The following is a 19,678-nucleotide window of genomic DNA, read 5'->3' on the forward strand; positions in this document are numbered from 1 at the left end:
GTGAGTTTCAGCAGGTATGCCATAGAATCTCTCAGGGGATCCAACAGTGACGGTGTGACAATGATGACAACTCGTAATTCTAATCCCTGTACAAATGCTGATCCCTTAATTTGTAATGAGGGCCTGGGTGTCTGAGTGAGTTCATCGGGTGTTCATGAGAAGGCACGATTAAGAACTCCAGAGTTGATGCTGAAGACAGTGAGAGTTTTTCACAGTGAGTGCTAGGGGGTCATGCAGGTGCCCAGACTATATGCTCATCCAATCCTTGGCCTCTCTGTGGAGCGCCCACGGTGATGGTTACATATACGCAAATTGTAATAACCTTTTAGAGTGCAAGTGTGCGACTTTGAAGGAAGTATGCACAGCGGTTGGAATAGTGACTGCGCCGAAGGAAACCAAAATGCTTAGTTTACAGGTGAGAAACAAGAGCATGGACGTGTATTTTTGCGGGCGCATGGCGAAGGGGAGGTGACACGGGGTCCACACGCAGAAGGACACAGGAGATGACAGCAACGAAGAGGAAGGAGGGGGGGGGGAAGAAATGGACAGATGGACATTTTCAACAGGACCACTGCCGCTTCCACGTCCTTTAGTAATATTAGTGTCTCGTATTTGTTGAACTGAAACATTTTCAATTATAATTATTCACAACAAAATTGTTCTTGTTTTTATCTGATACTGTTAACAAGCATTGGCAAAGCCAATATGTTTGACATGTTTTAGGCGTGTGTTTGTTTATTGTTCTGGGATACCTCACAGAGGCACACATACTGGCCAGGTGGGCACGCTGTGTGGCACACCGGATATTACCTCACACATTTTAGACTACATAATTAAAAAGGTAACTGCTGTCGCAAAATATTCCTACTTTCACTTTTTTTGTTGTCTAAACGCCATTTAGAGACCCTCCCGCACCTATTTAATCCCACTTAAAGCCCTGGATGCTCGTAAGAACATTAAATCACCAGTAACTTTACCAACAGGTAAACTTTCGAACCACTCCTCCCACCCCTTCTTGCGGGGTGAAATACAAAATAACATTTGTCACTGATTTCCGCATTACCAACGAGAACAGATTTCCAAGAAAGAAAATGGGCATCAGGTCCTAGTAGTTATCCTTGCAATCTCTAAAGCAGCAGACCCCGACTTCATTCCTATATTTATTTATTTATTCCTATTAAGAACCTGGTCCCAAGAGCTATATAGGCAAAGGAGTGACGGCACAGGTACAGCCGGACCGGCGCGGTGCCGTCAGGTACGTCTCGTCCGCACGCCACTCGTCATGGCTGCATTGAAAAACTGTCCCTAGTTCCACATCTCTACGGCCTGTCCATCCGGTGCCCGCACCCCCCGCTGCCTCAATATCCTGTGTGGGCGGCGCCCTCCCGCCGTGCAGCTCCAGGCCTGCTGTGCGGTATTAAGACGAGGCTCTCCGCGCGGTAAACGCCTTTAAGGAGCCGAGGCCAGAAATGAAATATTTATAACCACACAAACGGAGAGCGAGGGGGCGGAATTAGTCACTCTTTAGGTGAGGGAGGACAGTTGCTTGCGGCTACGCGGAGCAGGCCTCGCTGCTTTTCAGTCAGATGCTTATTTTTAGCATAAACAGCCTTCCCACTGGCTGTGAGGGGCATGTGCGAGGGGCTGGGTCGGATGGTGCTAATGCGCGCCTCGCTCTCACACTTCTTCACCTGTCACACTGCTAAGCGTCCGATAACGCAATAACTGCCCCTCGGTGGTCATCACGCATGCCATGGCATGGAAAAACTTCCCTCATAGGCTCAAAGTAAAGTCAACCCCCTTTCAATCACACACCCCACACATGTGGCATCGCGCAGTGGCGGCTCCTCTGCTAAGGCGGAGGAGCGTCGCCCCACTGCTTTCCGCAGAGTAAAACAAGCATTTACAATGCAACGGTCTCGGCATTGTTAAAGTTAGAGCTATTGGCATTGCTCATGACAATGCCGTTTCTTTAAATGTTTTAAAAACAAAAAACATAAACAAAAATAATGTCATGAGCAATGCCAATAGCTCTAACTTTACCAATGCCGAGACCATTGCATTGTAAATGCTTGTGGTAGTCTGACTCGGCTCCTGCTGTGAGTGCTGGATTCCGGAAGATTTCTTCAGTCCAGCTTGCGCAGCCAACCCCCTGTTAAGGGCTTCTTCTTTTTGGGCAGTTTGTTGGCATTTCAGTATTTTCAGAGTGGCTTTGCTTTGGGCAGTAAACTGCATGTTTTTTTTTTTCTCATTTGAGCACATTTTCTTAGTGTATCGCTCACAAGTAATCTTGGGCTCAAGATTTAATACGGGTATGCTTCATAGCGTTGGTCTAATCTAGGTTACGTCACAAAAAGATAGACCTGACATTGAAAGTTTGTTTACAAGGCAGTAAGATGTGATGACATGCCATATTCTAAGGGAGCATTTGTATAAGCAAATAATGTGTCCCTAATGTGTCCCTTGCTTTGCGGAGAGGAGTTGACCTCGAATCTGGGGAACCGGGTTCGAGTCTCGGAAATGACGCTGAACATCCTGTGATTCTGGGAAAAACACGTAATCTCCCCGTGCCTAACAACAATTAATGTGTCATCATGTAACGCAACTGTTGCTATGTAAAGCGCTGTGGTACCCGATTCTGGTCAAGTTCGCGCTTTATATACCTCTGTAAAAAAAAGTGATTTAACTGGTGACAAGTATTATATGTATGCTCAAGTTTCTTTTTGAGCATTATCAGAGGAAATCATAGAGACATTAAGAAGTCTAATCTTTTGATGTTCTACTGTAAGAGGTTTAACACAAAATCAGTAAAAATGTGCAGAAACCTACAAAAGTGTTTTTTATTTTCGTTTTGTGTATACCTTTTGTTTTACAGGTCTCCTTCCCAGTTGTTTCCTTCCCACAACCTTCCCCCCCATCTGGACACTCTGTTCCTTGATAGTGTAATAACATACCAAGTCAGTGGTGCCAGAAGGTGGGTTATTGAGAGCATCACACCGATTCTGAGGAAACAAAGGGCCACCTTTGACACTTTCAAACAATAAAAAAGCTCTGAAGTGGGAGTATGATGTAGGTGACCCTGACCTTATGAAAAAGGCATACTTAAAAGTAGCTGTGCATTGGAACAAATGAATAACTCCATCTCTACCTCTCAAGGCACTGGATGCAATTCCATCCAGGAGTTTCACGAAGAATTGTTTGCAATCAATCAATCAATCATGGTATTTGTAAAGCGCGCTACTTACCCGTGAGGGTCTCAAGCCTGAGAGATTTGCTCACAAGAGAATTCAAAAATAAATATAAAAAAAAAACCTGCCAAGAACCCATGGTACAATGCACAGGGTAGATTAATACAATCCATTATTTTGAAGTCTATCAAATCTAAAGACAAGGCGATATTTCTACAACACAAAGAAAATATAAGGAAACTGTAGCCCATGCCAGATTTAGCTGCTTAACACAGGGAGAGCAAGAGAAGACCAACATAGTTGCACTCTCCCCAAATTGTATCTACACAGAAATGGTCAAGCAGGCTCTTCAAGAAGAAAATATAAGGAAATCACTCAGAGATCCTCCTGAAAATTCAAAGATTTTGGAGCAGATGTCTCACCGACTAAATAGTGGCATGCTTCATCATCAGCGCCTTTTCACACCCTGGTAGGGTAGTACCACCAGTGCAGAGTCAACCACGAATGGGAGTTCTTACATAAAATATTTATCTGGATAAAGCAGGGATCCAGTTGAAAAGAGAAAGCTAAAAAAACCTCATAGACTACCCAATCAGAGTTACTTTTTATTAATAGGATACCATGGGTTTGGTGAAATATAAGTACAGGGTTCTAATTGAGCATCATTCTCTCAAGTCTCATGATTCTTGCCAACATGTTTCAGCCATCGCAAAAAGCCCATGTGGGTCTGGGGCATTCTTCAGGGCCATATGTATGCTATACGTATGTGTCCCTTCCTTTTCTCACGTGCATTCCATGCACCTTAATACACCTTAATAATGCATAAGGTTCTCACCTGAATATGGGTCCTTCTGTATTTCAGGGGTTCCCTAATTTGGGGATCATGCGCATATGGCAGGGGGAACAAACCTGTTGTCACACATACTCCAAGGAATTACTCCCATTCAGTCACCTAGACATGCTGCCCAGACCACTGCCGAAGGATCGTCAGACTTGGTGCATGCAGCAGAAAATTGAAGATTCTAAGGTGGGGAATTGTCGCACATGGCAGTCTGCATAAAGCTTCCCCAGTGGCTTTTTACGTTCAACAGCACAAGTAGGTCGAACACTTTGAGAATTTGTATTCAAGTGCTGGAGCTTGTGTGTCTACTAGCCAGGACCAAATATACCATCTCAAGCAATTAGGACTCCTTGTGATTTCTAACCCAGACTCATATAAGGCCCTTGAGTCCACTGTACCTAAGAAGGCTCCTGGACCAGATTGTATACCAGCAGATATCAATGCATTGGAGCCCAATATTTGGGGGCCCCTACCTCAATGTTCTTTTAAGGGCAATCATGAATAGAGGCCTCATACCAAAACTGTGGTGGGGCGCCAAGATAGTCCCAGTATACAAGAAGGGCCGGAGGGACGATCCCAGGAATTACAGACCTGCTAGCTTGATAGATGGGCTCCAGAAGACGTTATGTCAGTAACTTCTGAGGAAATTAACAAAATTGGCTCTAAATAACCATATTTTCTCTGACATTGTTTCGGCCAAAACCAGCAGATTGGATTTAGATTCAGTATAATATACTACAAACAGTGGTGCTTGGAAAAGGCCATCTCTACGTAGCATTCATAGATTTAAAGTCCGCATTTAACCTGGTCCCCTGCAGTAAGCTGTGGGAAGTCTTAGGCAGCCCGGGGGTCCACAGAACATTCTAGACGTCCTCATTAGACTTCATGAGGACACCGATGCATGTGTCAGATATGGGCAAAAGAGGAAACAGTCTGACTCTTTCAAATCGAGAAGGGAGTTGGTCAGGGCTGAAATTTTGAACCCCAACACTGTTCTCCTTCTTACTAATAATTTTTGTTGAGTTTCTTGATTTCCCTAAAAATGATGCACCAAAAGTAGGCTCTCTCAAAATCCCCAATCTACTACTTGCAGATGTCGCCCTTCTCATAACTAAAGCCCCTGCAGACCTCCAGGTTAATATCAACCGTCTTTTATTGATATGCGCAGACAAAAGACTAGAAATTAATATAATTAAAACAAAATGTATGGTGTTAAACACATATCGAGCAGTAAACACCTAAATTCCAGTCCAAAACTCCCCTCTTGAGCAAGTTCAAGATTGTGTTTATTTAGGGGTGAATTCGACACACAAATTTAAATAAAAGGCTCAGATAAATAAGATTGTGTTAAAATCACAACAGGAGACAGGAGCGATTCTTAAGATGGAAAAATATGAAATCTAAATATCTAACTCCAGCTATAGAAATTTATAATGTGAAAGCAAAAAGCTTCGCCCTTTATGGTGCCTTACTTTGAGGCCATGAAGGTGCAAATGAGCTTATAAGGGTGGAAAACAAATTTCTTTGGCATTTAATCAGTCTTCCACAAAGTATGCCTCCCCTTCCCTTGTTGCAAGATATGGGATTGTAGCCTATTTTCTCTACTATCCAATTAAGACCTTTGCTGCTTTGTCACAGGCTCTGGTCCACCGAAGAACTGGAACCTTATAGACTTCCTCCTAGGGAACTTTTAAGCACAAAGGGTCACTTAAGCTTCTCGTGGTTGGATTATATAAAGAAAAAGTCTTTCACACTTGGCCTACATTCCCAATGGGATGCTCCGGATGAAGCTATCCAAGTCCCAAGGCAACAAATTAAGAATAGGAACAGGGAACATCTTGTGGGTGTCGAGGTCAAGAACTGTATGCCAAGTAGCATTTTCTGGAACACAAAAACACTCCAGCTTGTGCAGCCTCGCTTGACATAGTTCAAGGTTCTCTGCCAAGACACCTATGTCTAACATGTAGATACAGGTCTCTTCCAATTTATGGGCTAACTGCAAGTTGGGAAATACCATTGAGTAGAGCATTGTGTGCCCCATATATAAACTTGTTCCCGAAAATTTGCACCACTTCTTTCTATTTTGTACCACATATAGGGCCCCTCGTAAGAAGTGGATTATACCTGTGTGTCATCTATTAGGAGTCAGGAATTATGAGGTAGCTTTAAGAATTTTGAAGTATGACATAAGTGAAGTGGTAGTCATTAGAGTGGCTAAATATTTACACGCTACCTGGCTTATATACAAAAAGTCCTGGAGGGTTCTTTATCTAATCCTATTAATAGAATTTGCTGGATATTGAGACCTTTTATTAGGAAATGTTGGCATCCTTATATTTTTGCCAGCTTGTGTCAAAACAAGTTGTGAGAGTCACACATGAAGTAGGAATGCATCTTATTCTCTTGTTTTCCTTTTTTATGATGCACTTTAATAAGCGTTTTATCATTTCTAAAAACATGTTCATGTTATTTTAATCTGTTATGAAACCACGTTTAATCAGCCTTTGAGAAGTTAGTGCTGCATGGGCTACTTTGTATAGAAAGGCACAGAAGAAATCATTGTTTTCATAATCGTTTTATAATTTGTTATTCTGTGAATTAATGACTGCTTAGCTTTTATATCAAATACCGTGATTGTATCTTGTGTTTGTTTTATGTATCTGGCATCCGAAATAAAAAGACTTGAAATAGTTCAGTATTGGGGGCAGTAACCTCAGTGCTGCCAGGGAGGGCCAGAGGCATGGCCATTGAAAATGATGAAAACATTCACATTATTTCCAACAGAGATCTGCACAACCTTTGCACACTTAAGTACTCACAAAAAAGGAAGTTGTAAGTGCAGAAACAAGGCTGAAATATTCCACCAACACCTAAGTATTAGGAAGGTGCAGGGAATAGGACAATTTTGAGTGCATTTGCACATAAAACGTTTTATGTGAACATTCACATTTCGGCCACATTGTGAAAAGGAAATATTTGCCCTTCAAATACGTGCATCCTCCTGAGAACGTTTGTGAATATCCAAAGATCCAGAAATCTCTTTCAAGTGCAATCAGAATCCCATTGGAGCACATGGCTGACTTTTCTTCCCTACTTTTTTTTCAAGAGGGTCCTTTCAAATCTATGCTTTTTCAATAAGGTCATTGTTGAAAGACGTGAGAAATAATGACCTGGTGCTCTTTAATAAGATGCTTTTGCCATGTGACACGCTTATGCGTTCGGTTATTAAGGTAATAGGTGATCAAGGAATTTAATTTCATTTAATTGCATCCTCAGAGCATAGCCTGCTCGCAGAATGATGACCACTTTGCAGGAGTGTTCTAAATAATCTCTGACCTTCCACTCAGAAAACTAATGGCACAATTACTTATAGGTAATCTTCAATCCTCTAATCCCCAAACCTCCTCGTTTAAATACTTCTTAAAGTGTAAGGACTGGAATGAGCAATTTGTTTGAGAATATATAATGGGTTTGCTTGTTATTATTCTATATCATCTCAACAGAGAAGGAATTCAGGATTAAACAGTAGCATGCATTATTTTGGCAGAAATAAAAAAATCTTCAATATTGACTCTTTATTCTTGCATGGTGTCTAGCAGAGAAGTGAGCGCCTGGAATGAGGCGCTGGAGTTCAAGACTTGATCCGAGTAATTGCTGATTAGTAAAATGACCGCATCCATTACATTATCTTTCTTAGTTGGTTGTTTCAGTTCAGAATCCATTGAAGACAAGGGCTTAAAATACCACTCTCAAGCAATGAATAACAATAAATGTCAGATGCCTGGCGGAAAGGTCATACATTACATGACATGATATGGTTTGAGACTGAAAATGTCAGAGTACACAGATTGGAAAACAGAACCTTCCCATTTGAGTCATGACACACGTTTCAAGGCAGCTGGAGTCCTGCTTGAAAGAACGTCAGATGCATTGCAGCCAAAGCTGACACTCAGACGACGGTGCTCAGTCTGTTAACAGAAATACCGAGGACTAAAGAGAGCGTATTACGACTGCAACACCCAATCTGTCCACCAGGGGCCACCAAAGCCCACTCCTGGCACGAAGACCTCTTCCTCGTGGTCCCACCCACTCTTCACCCTGCTGCTGGGCATTAGATGTGTGATGCCTCCTTTAAACTGATCAGAAAATAAAAGTAAATATATAAAATAAAATAACCTTTAGAGATGCAAAAGTTTCACAATAAATCAAGCTGGGCAGCTGCAATCAGAAGTTCAGGGCAAAATAGCCTCCATTCTCACCTAGCACATTCTATATAGCGCTACGTTTACATTACCGAATATCATGACTCATTTTCCTCAAACTGCTCTGAAAAAAATCTACATAGAAACTTTTCATTTTAATTCCAGAAACCGAAAAAACAAGAAATGAAGCTTTGGAGAAAAGCATGCAATAATATCATACTGACGAAAGAGTAGTGTAGGAAAACCTTCCTTTTTGCCCTGTTCACCCCCATTTTTCGACTGATGCTGATGATTACTGACCCTGAAAGTGCACTGGGCTCTGATAACCAGGCCCAGAGCCAGTGCTCTGTCTTCTAACAGTAAATATTAATTGGTGTAATTCTAATTGGCAAAGACATCCTACCTGTAAGTCCCTAGTATGTGGTAGGACATGCAGGTTTAGATACCCCAGTGGACTTCAGGAACTTAAGTGTGCACTGCTGTGCTGTCTTCTGTCATTTTAAAGCCAAGCGTGCCTAGCAGACTGGTTTTGAAAGAAAAATGTGTCTAAATTCGACTTTGGAATTAAAACTATTTTTAAAGTCTAAAACTACCTTTTTATTACTTATATGTCACCCCTAAGGTCTGCCTTAGGTGCATTAAGGGTAAGATGCATTGTTATAAAAAGCAGGGACAATATAAAATATGTTTTATTTGTGCTGGTAGGGAAAAACAGCCAAAGTTGGAGGACTACCCCAGCTGAGCAGTTGCAACTGGATTTTCCGGCAGCATTGTGGGAAATTGAGTGTTAGCCCTTAAGAGACAATCCAGAGTCTCCGAATCCTTAGCTGGTGCTACTGACCCACATTTTCCCCGAAGGAAACAACACGAAGCAAGATCACAAATTTTGAAAACTTTCTACAAAGTTTTGCAGAAAGGCTCCAGTAGTAGATCGGCTCAACGTCGAGAGTCAAGCCACCGTGGTGGACTCGCAAATGGGCCTGACCATGTTATTTTGTCCTGTTCAAAGATCTGGAGTTCTTGTTGTTGAAGACAAGGACTTCCAGAGGCTCACCAAGGCATAGCACTGCAGCAGGACACGTCATTGAATTGAACTCTGGATCCAAAGAAGCAGAGGACTCGTCATTGAGAGAAAAGCTCCAAGAAAGAGACTAAGTCCGAAGGTTTAACTTTTTGCTAGGAACTAGCCCTCAGCCTATCCGTGCTCCATCGCGGGAAGCATAAAACTTTGACTTTGTTCAGGTTCAGCGCAACCAGATTGCCGCGAGTGGTGCTTTATGCTTCTTGGTGGGAGAATGCATGAGGTTTTGATTTAATTGTTAAAAATGCATATCTCTGGTTCCCTACTTTGGATTTTTCAAATTGTGGTGTCATTTTAAACATAACAATATTCTCTATTTTTATAAAGTTTTGTTTGATGTTTATTGTGTTGTGTATTTTACTTATTTACTATTTTGGTTATATTAAATGCTTTACACGTGCCTATCTTCTAAGTTAAGCCTCACTGCTCGTTTGCCAAGCTACTATAGGTTGAGCAAGGACTAACTTACTGAGTCTTGATTAGACCTACTTAGTTATTGTCGTATTATTACTAGTTGAGGGTGACTACCTCTACCTAATATTAAAAAACTTTCCTACAAGTAGCAAGTGTTTCAGCCAGAGAAAGAACAGATGCGTATTTACAGGAAGTCGTACCACATTATAGCAGTGGATATATCGACCTGCAGCCATATGGTTTCTGCAATAGCGATTCATAAAATATCATCTCAGCTCTGTTAATAATAGTAAATCTACACTTACCTTGATTCTAGTTTGGCTGTTGATATTATGAGCACCATATATCTGTCAGTCAATATTTCAAATGCAATAACGTAACATACAGCACACTGACAATGAAGTGGAAAATCCGACCCATATCTATTAAGGTTTTCACTTAGTTTGTGTCATACAAGGAAAGCAAACCCTGCACAAAGTGTTGGGGTGCAATTTACTTTCCAACTAAAACCAGGATTTGAAAGATGCCCAAACTAAGGCAACATTGTACTATACATGTCTTGTTTTTTTGTCCACCATGCCTCCTCAGACAGGCCCAAGCAAAATGCAAATCAGTCTTTGTCCTGTTCCAACAGGAGCCTGCCAGTCGAAACTGCCAGGCCAGGTCTCCTTTGAACCGAAACACAAGCAACACCAGCCCAGTGTCAGGATATATGGGACTTGTGAGTAGGTGCAGCTTGGTTCAGTAGCGCAGTGAGCACAAGGCCCATGTCTGAGCACACAGATAACACTGAGGAATACAGAAGAGAAATCAGTATGCCCAGACATGTGTCCTGTGTTCGCTGTGCCTTACGAATCAAGCTCCACCCTACTGATGAAGCTCACATAAGCTAAAACAGGTCTGGGGTCCCTTCTTGAGGGGATATCAGTACTTACATAAGGGGGGCCTTTTTTGTAGAGTAGCATGTTGGATGACTGGAATGTGGCTCTGGAGGATTACAAGTGGCTGAGATTAATTTAAGCATTCCATCTGTCAACATATTGTTTATTGCATTTGCACCCGAGGCACACCTTCCAATTCAAATGTATTTGCACAGACAACTGGCCAAGCAAGAATCAACTGGGTAATATGAGTAGTTTCCATGATAATTCCTCATATTACATATGGAACTTTCATGAAAATTCCTCATGCCCATTGTTTGTGCATGTTTTAATTTGGCGTGATATTTCACTCTATGCCAGGTCAGGCTGATTAGAGCAACCAGTTGATCTGGCTTGGGGGAGAATTCTAGAAATATTGCCAGTTCTACCTCCCTGCTATGCACACTTTGTATGTTTTAGTAGGAACTTCATGCTAGGTGCAGTTTGGAGCATCATCCATATCAACTTTTGGCAAGATAATCAATGCCTTTGGAAATTGATCAACGCTGCACAAGCACCATGCAAAACTTTATTAATTCTGGCCCTTGGTTGTTGTAGGGCTTAGTTTCAAGGGGATAGAGCATATCCAAGTAGTCAGTTTATCCAGGAAGATTTTTAGGCTTAGACTATAAGCGGATTAGATAATTTGATGAACGTTTGAACATCTATACATCACTGTATAGGAAATTATTTGTCTGTTATTTCACATAAAATTTAAAAATAAGTGAACAATGAGCACTAATACACATCTTTTGTCCTCAAAGGAAATGTGTTATTGCAGTTTTAATTCAGACAGCTATGTTTAAGGGACTCTTGGTGTTACTGAAGTTATCCTATAGACCCAAGATGCACCACATGGTTTTCTAAATGCTATCCTTGCTTCCTGTGTAAGGACTCAAGCTGGTCATTTACCCAATGCACATCATTCTGTAAAAAACTTTGCCTTGCACATCTTAGTTATTTTAGAGAGCTGGGGCAGATCGCCCTCAAAGCTAGCAACAATAGTGGTCCACAGTGTATGTGTGATGGACCCAGTCGCCTCGCACATGTAAGGTCTTCAATCTTTCAGTTTTTTTTAATAGCTATGGCTGGGCGATTTGTCGCCCAGGTAGTCGGGTCATTGCTTTCGATGCATTAAGGGACTGTTGCAAACTGGTCACATGTAATTGGCCTATGTGTCCCTATTCTAGAATTTTAGATAGAAAAATGTCAGTACCTCAAGAGGGCCTGGCAGATTAAATTAGTCCCTAGTATTTGGTGGATAGGTTTGGGATATGACCTTGCTATTCCATTAGCTCCCAGAATTAATAAAATTACTATATGTTGCAATGGCAGTGGCCAGATCCTCCTTACTTCAAAGGAGGTGAACAGAGTTAATCCCCATAATGGGAGAATGAGTGGTAAAAACTAAGCATTTAAGAAATGAGGAATGGCTGTACACACTACTCTGTGTGGGCACAAGGAAATTTGATAAAATAGGGGGGCAGTTTATGGAAGAAGCCTCGTGGTAGGTTGAAGAGGTAGAATGCTTAACTTGAAAAGGGAGCTGTCTAGATTTGTTGTTTGTATCAATAAAATATGGAGTTTCAATGCAATTTTGTTTATGGGTTTATTTTGTGATTAAATGCAATATTGCCAGTGTATGAATATAATATTTTAATGTTTTTATTGCAACTTTGGATCTGTTGATCTCAATAAAAAAACACTGGCAAAACAAAAAGTCTGTCTTAATGAATTAAAGTTCTGAGTTATGAGTTTTCTCTTACATACATCATCATACACACACCCTATCACTCATCTTTGCACTTATGCGTCCATTCATCAATCCACTGATTCATCCTTCAATATAACCGCACTAAAACATGCACATACTCAACAACATATTCAAGTTAAATTAAAAGAATAAAAGTAGAAAAAGAAAACATGCTGTCTTCTAAACACATTGGGCATATGTTTCCAATAGCAAAACAGCATATATTGTCTGTCTTGCAAAGGTGTTGTGAATAGTCTATAATTGTTTAAAAGTTCAAGCATGACCACTGCACTTAAAACCAGCATGTTGGCCATCTTGGAATAATAAAACAATGATAGGCACTGGAAAGCAGCATTCCATAATGATCTCTTGGTTTAGAGGAAATGCTCATGTGGAATGTGTCTAACTGTAGATGGAGGAAGCATCCTCTTAAGTAACATTAGAATAGGAAGAGGAGATGCAAAGAAAATGAAAGAGGAAATAAAAAAGCAGAACATCCAATAATGAAGTGCACTCATTTTTAGATGGATGTCCATATGAAATCAGAAAATTCCATCATTTACAGGGAAAAAGAGCCAATGACTGATGCACATGTAACTATTACCCCATGTACTTTACTGCCATGGATGGAAGTAGCTAGTAAATGACACTCAGACATGCCAATGGCAGAAAAGAGTGGACCCAAAGGTCCTCTATGTATCTATATAGATATACATTTATGTATATATATATCACTGAAAAAAAACAAAGGTTACAGGGACGTTATAGTTAGGCTCAGTTGTAAACCTGTATGGAATTCAGCAGTTATACTAAAATGCAGCTCCCTCGCTGTCAAAGCAATCTTTCTCCGCTTTGAGCAAGCAAGAGCAAAATGCTCTCTCTTGCTCAGAGAGGAGCACAGTTTGCAATGGCTTAGGGGGAGCAGTAAAGTTGTTGTTACCCAGATTGTGATTTTTTTATTTGGTGCAAATCACTCCAGTAGTTTTTGAGAAAGTTAAGCCAAAAATTATAGATATATCTCTGGCCGCAGACATTTCACCTTGGTTTCGGTATCAATCGTGGATGTGCGCACCATCAGGAGTTCTCTGATTGGCTGGACACAACCTGAACAGAGATTGGTTGCCATTTATCATTCGGTAATGTTCTAGAGGCAGAAGATTTGTGTGAAAGCTTACATAAGGGGTCAGGGTGGAGATACTCTAATCCCATGTTAGAGAAATGGGTGTTTTAGTGCCACAAGTTATGTGTACAAAATAGATTTTTTTAATCGTGCACGATATTTGCGATGACGCACTGACCACCAGTGTGGCCCCTGTATACCATTGCGGGGTAATTGCACATATCGTGGCGCGCTGCAAATATTGACGCAAATATAATACAAATATATACATATATTCATACACACTCACCGGTCACTGTCACAGACTCATGTATGCACTCACGCAGACACTTAGACACCAAGTCACGTCCCACTCAGATACTCATGCACCTACTCACATACGCATTCAGGTACTCATGTACCCACTTACAGACTCACTCAGAGAGTGACGCATAGACTCATGCGGACAGTCTCATACCCACTTAGAGACTCTTACACCCACTCACGGACCCACCTGCACAGTAATGTACTCACTCACAGACCCACTCAGATACTTATGCACCCACTTACAGATTCACTAGGAGAGTCACACACCCATGTACAGACCCACTCAGAGACTCATGCACCTACTTAAAGGTCATCTAACAAATGCACTTATGCACTCACAGACCCACTGAGACACACACGCCCACTGACATTCCCACTGAGACACTCATACACCCACTCATAGATCCACTCAGAAACTCTGTCACAGATCCTCTCAGTTGCTCACTCATACACTCAGAGACTCACACGTCCACTCATGGACTCACTCAGATATACACACACCCACTCAAAGACTTATGCATCTACTCACTGACCCACTCAGACACTCGCCCTCACAGTCATAGACCCTCTCAGATACTCATGCATGTATCCATTCACTCACCCACTCAGAGACATGCTCTCACTCACAAACCTATCGAGACAGTCGTACCCTCACTCACAGTTACACTTATACACCCACTCACATACCAACTCAATCACACACTCATACAGGCACTCACACACCCACTCACAGACCCACCCAGAGACTTATGCACCCAGTCACTCATACACTCAGAGACTCACACACCCACTCACAGTTGCAGTCAAAGACCCACATACCCATTTACAGACCCACTCAGACACTCACACTACTAGTCATAGACCCACTGGGAGACTCATGCACTCACTCACAGAACCACTCAGACACTCATGAACCCACCCCCTCAGACACCTACTTAAACACTCATGTATCCACTCACAAATCCAGTCAGACAGTCATATACTTCTTTATAAATTCACAAAGGCACTTATGCATCTACTCACGGATCGACTGACAGACTCACGCAACCTTTCACAGACCCATTGATACACTCATGTACCCACTCATAGAAGCACTGAGACAGTCTCGCAGTTTGTTGCATAACCATTGATAGACTGATGCACCGTCTCACAGATCCACTCAAATACTTATACAGTGAATGAGAGATTTACTGATACAGTTATGCATGCAGTCACAGATTCCACTGAAAGAGTTATACACTGTGTTATAGAGATATTAAGGAAGTTATACATGTTCTTACAGAGCCATTTAGATAGTAAATGTTGCAGTTATACGTTTTGAATGGGGTGGTAGCTGGAATTCACTTAAAAAAACAAAGGTTACAGGGACTTTATAGTTAGGAATTAGCATTTAAAAAGCCTTAGAAATTAACTGAAAAAAACCAAAGGTTACAGGGATGTTATAGTTAGGAATTAGCATTTAAAAAACCATAGAAATTCAATGAGAAAGCCAAAGGTTACAGGGATGTTATAGTTAGCAAAAGGCATTAAAAAACCATTAGAAATTCACAGAAAAAAACAAAGGTTTCAAGGCCATTATAGTTAGGCTGAAATTTTACTCGTACAAAACCAGAGAAATTCAGCAGTTATAGTTAGCCGAGTTTACTATAACTCGTACCCCCACAATGCACTGTTTATGACCTCACATATTACATCACTCATGAAATGGTCAGGGACATTACTAATGATATCACTGTTGACATCTCAAATGACATCACTGATGACATCATCCACAGAATCTCTGACGCACCCACTCACACCCCAATATAACCATTAATATACCCACTCCAACTCACACTACCATTGTCAAAACCATTGACACACCCATACGGGTACCACTGAATGATTCATAGGCCTACACACACATCTACTTACTCACCCATACAGCCACTCATACACCTAGTCACTCACGATTACAGCCACTGACATATTAACTCATACACCCATACAGCCACTCACACACTGTTAGTCACTCATAGAGCTACTCAGATACCTACTCACTCACCCATACCATCCATCACACATCCACTTACTCACCCACACAGATATACACACACATACACAATCACTGACTCATATAGATACTAACACATACTCACTCATCTACACAGTCACTGACACAAGCACACACTCACCCATACAGCCACTATCACAATCCCTCACTAACACATGCAATCACTCATATACTCCAACACTCACCTATACTGCCTTTTTCACATATGCAGTTATTCACCCATTTACCACTGACACATCCATTCACTCAGCGACACAGCCATTCAAACACCTAATCACCTATACAGCCCCTCACTTACACCCTCACTAACCCATACAGCGACTGACTTACCCACTCACTGATCCATGCAGGCAGTCACACACTCTCTCACTAACCCACACAGACACTCATACACCCATACAGGTACTCATACAACCAAGTAATAACCCATACAGCTACTAACGTACCCACTCACCAAGACATACAGCCACTTAGACACCAACTGACAGACTGATACAGACTTTCTCACGACCTAGTCACTCACCCATACATTCACTGAGACACCTAATCACTCACTTAAACAATCAGTCACGCGCCCACTGAATCATCCATAGAGGCACTCAAAAACCCACTAATTCATCAGTTCATTTTGGTATATATTTAACACTCATAAACATTTTAGAAACACTCACAGACACTGGATGATGTCATCAGTGATGTCATTTGAGATGTCATACATGATGTTACTGTCCATGTCCTGAGTGATGTAATATGTGAGGTAATTAAGCAGTACATTGTGAGGGTGTGAGTTTAATTTAGCTGAGCTAACTATAACTGCTGATTTTCTGATTTTGTATGAGTGAAATGCCAGCCTAACTATAATGTAACTGTAACCTTTGGTATTTCCAGTGAATATATACAAATTTGGAGGATGGATGTATTTTATAATGATTTATGGAATGGGTTTTACTACAAGATAATGGCAGGCATCTAATCAGAGATTCTAGCAAAAATCATTACAAGGCAAATCATCTGCCCCTAGGGATTGTCAGAGGCCATAACTAATACTACATCATTCCCTAGAAAGGTAATTCGATACTTATGGTAACAAAATTCTTATCTGTAGACCTTAATACAGAAAAATAACAATTTATCTTTGAATATCTATTGATTTTAACATGTGCTTTTCACAACCAATATGTCAAGCTTTATGTCTTTGTGATAACGTTTCATAATTAACAGATCAGAGCTATGGCAACAGAAATATTTTTGCTAGTGAACCAATCAGGCCTGAAGCTATTGTCAATGCCTTATCACCATAACCTATTGATGCCTCCTGCACTGAGGATAAGCTTTCTCACAAGGCAACCAATAGCCATCCAGTTAGAAAACTATATAGTATACAAAATCATATCTGGCAAAGCAGCGGAGAGTGTAACAAATATTTAGTCAGTACACATCTTCTGTGGCCACAGTTTGTGAGAGTGGTTAGCTAACACTAAAACATGTGGTACTATGGTAATATGTAAGATTACGTGTAACAAAACACCTATTTGAAGGCTTTAATACAGAGTAAAACCAATCTATCCTTCAATGCCTATTAACAATAACATATGCTTTTCGCAATCAATATGTCAGCCCTCCTCCTTTTAGCATGACTTTCCATCATCAACGATCAAGGCTAAAATCTTTCTCATTGGATTATTGCCAAAAGCAACGCAGGCCCACTATGTTAGTTCATAAGCTTTCCCATAAGGTATGCCATAATAAGATTATAAATATATACAAAATACAGTTGTCAGAACAATTCAAAATCCCTACTTAAAGAGGATAGTTAGTATTACCATAAGGCAAATCGTCCATCTCCATGATTTGTTCAGGTGGGCCACCAGCACCAAATCCCATGCCTACTACAGTAATCTGTGAGATTTCACGTAACAAAATTCCTGCCTACAGCTTTAGCACAGCATAGTAACAACCCGCCCTTAAAAGCTGTTTGCTTTGAATGCTTATTTTCACAGTAAATAAGTAAAGCCTACTTGCTTTGTCATGAAGTTTCATTATAAAAAGATCACACTTAAGGAATCTGACAAAATGCTTCCTGGTGAACTGATAAAGCCTATACCCTTTACTAATGGCTTGTCACTGTATACAACCCAGGCATACGAAAGTGTTCAGATGCTGGCAACCATCAGGCATCCATTTATTAAATTAAAGCTGTATACAAAATTACAGTTGGCAAAACAATATCCAGCCCCTCTCAATAGGTCATAACAAGAATTAGCCCAGTGAAATACTACTCCCAAAGTTTGTCGAGTGGGTGACCAGCCCCATAAACCTTGCCTACTGGGGTAATCTGTGGGATTACATGCAACCAAATACCTTTCTACAGCCTGTAATATAATGAGATAACAATCCACTGTTAGAGGACTACTTGCTTCATCAAATGCTTTCCACAATAAATAAGACATATTTACTGGATGTGTAATACCTTTTCGTAATTAACGAACGAACCTATTGCATCAGGCATAATATTTCCCTGCACACCGATCAAGCCTATAGCTTTTATTATTGGCTTGTCACCATAATGAATTCAGGCCTACAGTACTGAGCATAAGCTTTCTCACAAGGAAATCATCAGGCATACACTCATAACATTGCAAATATGCACAAAATCACATTTGCCAAAGCAAAATAGTATCTCTCCTACCAATGTTTACCAAAGATTCTCATAGGGCAAATAGCCTATTCTTATGGTTTGTCAGAGAGGGTAATCAACACCAAAACCCTTGCTTACTAAAGTATTCTATGAGATTCCATGTAGTAGTAGACCTATCTAACTATTCAGAGTAATAACTATCCACCCTTAAATGCCTATTGACTTTAACATATGCTTTTCACAATCAATGTGTCAGACCTACTGCCTTTAGAATAATTTGTCATAATAAACAGTCAGGCATATAACCTTTATTATTGTTTGTAACCATAATACCGTTAAGCCTATTGCACTGAGCATCGGCTTTCCACAAGGCAACCATATGGCATACAGCCATAAAAGTACACATATACCCAATATTACAGTTTGTAAAGTGAAATACCATCCCTCCTAAGAGAACATGATAAGAATTTTTGAAGTATGTATCATAGTTTGTTCGGGTAGATCACCAACACTAAAACCCTTGCCTACTACAGTAATCGATAAAATTCCATGTGACAACTTACTTGCCTACAAAATTTAGCACAGCTAATAACAACCCACCCATAAAAGACTATAGGCCTACTGGCTTTGCCATAATTTTTCATAACAAAGAGATCACAATCATGAAATCTGGAATGCTTTTCCCGATGGATTGATGAACCCTTTACCCTTTAACATTGGCTTTACACTTTACTCAACACTGGCCTAATCAGGTGCGCTTAAAGTGGGAACCATCATGCACACAGTTATGAAATTATAAATATTTAGATAATTACATATTGCAGAACAATATATAACTCCTATCAAAAGTGCCTACAAGAATCATCACAGTGAAATCCCAGGGTTTGTCAGAGTGGCCAAAGTCGAACCCCTGGCCTACTTTGGTAATCTGTGAGATTCCATTTAACAAAATGCATATCTGTAGGCTTTGATATAGAGTAATAGCAATCCATGCTCAAATATCAACTCATGCTTTTCTCAATAAATATGTCCTAATACCATCATCTTTGGCTTACTGGTAAAACCAACTCAGCCTAAGCCCCTCCTTTCCCTAGGTTTCCTTTTTGTTGATCGCATAAGGTCAGTTAACAGTTGTACTGTCAAGCTAAAAATCCACATAGGT

The sequence above is a fragment of the Triturus cristatus genome, chromosome 6, assembly GCF_964204655.1.
Source record: "Triturus cristatus chromosome 6, aTriCri1.1, whole genome shotgun sequence".
In the NCBI taxonomy this organism is placed as follows: domain Eukaryota; kingdom Metazoa; phylum Chordata; class Amphibia; order Caudata; family Salamandridae; genus Triturus; species Triturus cristatus.